Consider the following 5299-nt stretch of genomic DNA (forward strand, 5'->3'; position numbering starts at 1 on the left):
TGTCATATGTTACTTATTTTGCCAAGGCTTCAATGATGAAAGTCATAAGGATTAAACTACTATTTCATAATTGATTTTATTCTAATACTAGTAACTGGCAATCAGTGCTCTGCATTTATTTCAGTTTAGTAAATCACGTCGGAAGGCAATATTTTTCTTCGGATGAAGACTTTAAACAAAGATAACTTCACTATTTCTTTACCATTTTAGATGAAACTTAGCGCAGTCTACGCCCCGCCTTCGGTCTTTTACCAGAGTTTGATTGAGAGTTTAGTTTCTTAAAACACTTCGACAAACCTTTTCACAATACGGCCGTCTGAGGAGCACTGTCAAAACATTATTTTGGAAACATGTTTGTCGAAGTGTTTGATGAAACCAATCACCATATCAAACTTCTGTAATAACATGAAGGCGGGGCTCTTTAAGCGGCATAGACTGCCCTTTGTTTTATTTAAAATGGTGTAGTAAAAGAAAAGTTATCTTTGATTTAAGTCTTTATTTTAAGCAAATTCTTGCCTTCTGACGTAGCATATATGACGTAATTCGTCACGTGGTATACGCACACTGTAAATGCTTTCCGGTGGTTCATAGAAATTTCTCGGTGAAATAAAATGGTAATGCACTGATTCAAACAGTGAAAATATCAAATTGACATTTTTCACTGTGATACATTTAAGACCGTTCTGCTATTCAAATCAAACTTCAGCGCACACAAGGCTGGGTCACAATTTCAACGACGTCGTTTCCGAAATGACCTAACCGCGGGTTTATACCTTGTGGGGGTTTTGTCTCATAAAATGTAATCCAATGCATTTTAACACCATGTTCAGACATATAATAAAAAAATATTGTTTTGGTTTCAGTGAAAAGATGAGCAATTTATTTTAACTAGTTAACACTTAAGTGAATATTACGGATATTACTGATACCTATACACTTATAAGTGAACTATGCCACTAGTTAAAGATAGCTGTTGGTGCTCATTCGGTGAAACATGTTACGATTTACAATCTTACACTGAAACAAACAATTATTCTCTATAACTTTATAGCGCGTCTAAAAGAATAAACAAGTGTACTCGGAGCAATGTGTTCAAGTCTATACACGTAAGTCACTTTGGATGACAAAAAGAACCACAAGCCAAGGTGCTGATAAAAAAGTATTTCATAAATTAATGAATATGTATTTGTTTCCCGGCGATAATTTAAAATCATTTCAAGTATAAAAGTACACTAGATATGTTCTACTTCCTAGGCTGCCACTTCAGTTCAATGTAAATCGTGAACTGAAAGTCTAAATTGCTTGCTTATCATGACCTTTGGCTGATAATAGATATAATGCGGTCTTCTAGTTCCAAATTACATACAAGGCGTAAAGGATATGTAAACATGTCGCACAGGATACTATTCTGTATGTAGATATTTTCTTTCAAATAAAAAAAAAAAGAATTCAGACACTTGTCCATTTTAAACATTTTAAACATTCTCTCCACATTGAAAATATAAATGTTCAGCTTTTAATTATTTTATTGTAAATAATCCTAAATGAGTGATAAATGTATAGTTAGTAAACAAGTAGATGTTATTAAATTGACATCATTGAATGACTGATGTTGACATATTGGTATAAATAAAGTTCTTCAAATATATGATTTGTCACGAGTCGTTATATAATACAAAATGTTATTCAGCAAGTTGAAGAAATGTGTAAGGAAGCTAGCCTTTGGTTTAAATGATGATTATATTAAACTAGAAACAAGTAAAAGCATTGGTTAAAGTGCGTTATCAGTGTATTTTAGATATAATTTGTCATTATTTCCATCCCTAGTCGTGGCTTGACGTTTGTAAAATGCTCTATCTAGGCCTTCGGATGAACCAACTATTGGTCTTGAAATTAAATATTTAACAACTGTTCGACGAATTTCAATTGATAAAGGCTTTCTTACAATGTACTTACATTCATAACCCTCTTAGTCGTGACCTTCTTTGGCACCATTGCCCTGGTCGGATGTTGTCAAGACTGGGACCCTGCATTTTGTACCCTTCTGGCTCAGTCTCACAGATATCTATGTAATGACCCAACCTTTGCAAACACCACGTGCAAACGCTTTTGTGGGAATTGCCGTAAGTGAATTCTATTTTGAACTTTGTTTTCTTATTTCACTACTAGATCCGACATTCGGCTATTTTGTAAACCGTGTCAAAGTTCTTCACACAGTCATTTTATCGTCAATCGAAATCAGGTATCGTCAGATCTGCTAAAATTTTCAATGCCCCGGGTTTTTCAAATAGGACCTTTGGTGCCATGCGGTTTAAAATAAAGCGAAATAAAAACCCACTTTATTTAAAAAACGTTCATAAGATTGCAACGTTAATAAGAATTTGAAAGCAAGCCGAATAATCTTAAAACAAGTACTGAAAAGAAGCCGAGGGGAATATATAATTATAGATAATTACGCACAAAATAGAAATGCGTGGTCTTATAAACCCTGTCTTGCTTTACCTACCACAAATAGTCAAAACGTCTTCAGCCAATATCGGGTTTCATACAATTAACTTAACACTAGCAATATATATTGCAAGATGAAGGCAATGTTCCTATATCCTAGTACATATATGTTTGCCAGTCACTGTTATGGAAGTAACTAAACGTATTAGAAAATCGTTACTTTACATTATTTATTCTTAGGAAATGACAGGCACAGTAACAGTTTGGAGACACTTAAAATATATTTTACTGTAGGGTTAATACACCTATTTTTCGGACGTTACCATCTGCAAAGGCCCGCAAAATGGTTTACAGCTCGAGTGCATAAACTACACACCATGATTAAGTTGTATGTTTAAAAAAGCTGTAAAATGCCACAAAAAATGCAAAATCAGTTAGTTCAAAATAACCTCCATAACAGGTGCATTTTTGTTTCGATTTTTTCAGTATTCAGTCGATTGGAATTTTTTTTTTTAATTTACTAGATTACTTGGATTATTTACGCACTACCTATTAATTACCGATATATTCCTATTTTTACATTTAAATGTTTTTGGCAACCGGAAAAAATGTTGATATGTTCTGGGTAAACTGTACAGCATCTTCAGCATCAGAGAAAAAATATTTGAAATATCTTTGTTCAATGCATACGACATAATTGAATCATGTCCATAGAAGTTGTTTGTTCTGAATAAAATCGACAGATATAACTAAAGCTGGGAGGAGTTGAACGTTTTACTCTTAATTAAGTGCTTTTAAAGCAAATAAATAATCAAAACAACTGCAGAAAGTACTATCTAGTAAACACAACTCAGCTTGCCAAGAAAAAACAACTTCGAAGAAAATATATAAGTTAAATGTGGTTTATTTCATTTCTTTAATATTTGTATACAGCTATATATGCTGAAATATGTTGGCATCGTTGACGCACTTTCGGTCAGAAACCAGGTTGCTCAGCGTCCATTGTTATAATGCACACCCTGATAGCGCATATAAAAAACCAGTCATTAGCGGCACGTGAATTTACTGAATAATGCACGTTTTCTACCGATAATGCCCGGGTTTTTACGGTTTAACCCACCACCATAACGGACCGAAAACACACATTTTATGCAATAATGCATGTGAAAGGAATTGTAAACAAGCCTTTCTACGCACTCTGTGCATTAAATATACTAGAAGTGTACACATAAGGGGTACATGACAAAGGTTTTTGGTGGTATGGGGATATTGAAATATATATAGACAAGGGATCCAGCTGTCAAAATCACAACTTCGGTATAAGGTCATTATAAACTGCCCTAAAAGTCACAAATTTTATTCAATTCTTCCTGATGATACACCCTGACACAGCTTAAACATTTATTTCCAAAGAACACAGTTTCATTTCTTGCTATTATAAACCCAGAACACTAAAACCTTTATGTGATGTACCACTTTGAGTGCACACACATGCATTGATGTTTAGCCAAGAACATTTAATCATCACATAGATCGTATTCAATAGACAAAACTATTCACATTTTGATACATGTGTACACTAAATGTTATTACGATTCCAATTTTGTATCGTATTGATCATTATCTGCACGTTTGCAAACACACACGTATTTCATTGTATTACAGTTTGCTGAATTTGATGCACTATTGTGCCATTTGTATTTTCTAGCTCTACTAGAGCCTCTAGATTGTTATTCGTGCCTTACCCCGGTTAGGAGTCCGGATAATTGCAGTACGACTTTGACATGCGCATTGGGAGAGGTAAAATAAGGGGTGTTATCCTCCCTTGCATACAGAATACTTTGTTCTTCTAAAATCCCATATACACTACCAAGCTGTTTTGCGAAACTGTATACCAAATATTGCCCTAACAGTCTAACAGTCCGCGCCTGAATATTGCATACCAAACGAGTTCGGGGCGTTCAGTCTCTATAAAATGTCTTCGTGTATCGAACAATAACTATAAATGAAATGCAATGACTTTTATATTTGCGCCTCACAACAAGAGTCCAATGGGACAAAAGACTAACAGCGCATTGGATTGAAAAAGGACTGGTGTATACAGCACCTGCCAAAATGTATTTTTAAAAGGACTGGTGCATACAGCACCTGCCAAAATGTATTTTGCAAAGGACTGGTGCATACAGCACCTGCCAAATGTATTTTGCAAAGGACTGGTGCATACAGCACCTGCCAAAATGTATTTTGAAAAGGACTGGTGCATACAGCACCTGCAAAATTGTATTTGAAAAGGACTGCTGCATTTGCACCCCAGTCATAACTTATTAAATGATTACAATATAGGATATGTAATAGGTAAAATTCCCATAAAGTTGGGCGTATATGAAAGTCCTTAGGACAATTTACCAATGAGTTTTTTCTGTTCTTTATTCATATCGAAGTTTTTGAGCTTGTATACACTGATAACGCTTAAGTTTAAAGTTTTATACTAAGGTCTGCATGACTAAACAACATAAGGCGAGCGATGGACACAATGAGTACATCATGCAGTGTGGTCACAGATCGGTAAGAATGAATTCATTTGACATTTGGTTAAATGTTGTTTATATGTATGCATGTTAAATGGAAACTGATTTAAAATCCATAAAGACAAATTGTCCATTAAAACGTAAAGACAAATACAAAATGCTTTTTTCTCTCTCTCTTTCTGTAGAATTAATAAAAGTTACACGTGTTGTTAAAACTATGACTGAACATTTAAAAAATGTGTGATGAAAAGTTCGAAATAATGTTCAACTATCTAAGTTTAGTAAATATTTTCACAACGCGTTTAGTTATGAAAAACAAACAG

General features: G+C 34.2%; 1 long non-coding RNA gene across 1 annotated transcript; it reads left to right on the forward strand.

Moving 5' to 3' along the window:
- Positions 1 to 1979: 1979 nt before the first annotated feature.
- Positions 1980 to 5013, forward strand: LOC128234435 (uncharacterized). The gene is made up of 3 exons (XR_008260942.1): positions 1980 to 2123; positions 4157 to 4248; positions 4942 to 5013. It is a non-coding gene; the product is annotated as an uncharacterized LOC128234435 (long non-coding RNA).
- The last annotated feature ends 286 nt before the right edge of the window (positions 5014 to 5299 follow it).

This window comes from Mya arenaria, chromosome 5 (genome assembly GCF_026914265.1).
Source record: "Mya arenaria isolate MELC-2E11 chromosome 5, ASM2691426v1".
NCBI lineage: Eukaryota > Metazoa > Mollusca > Bivalvia > Myida > Myidae > Mya > Mya arenaria.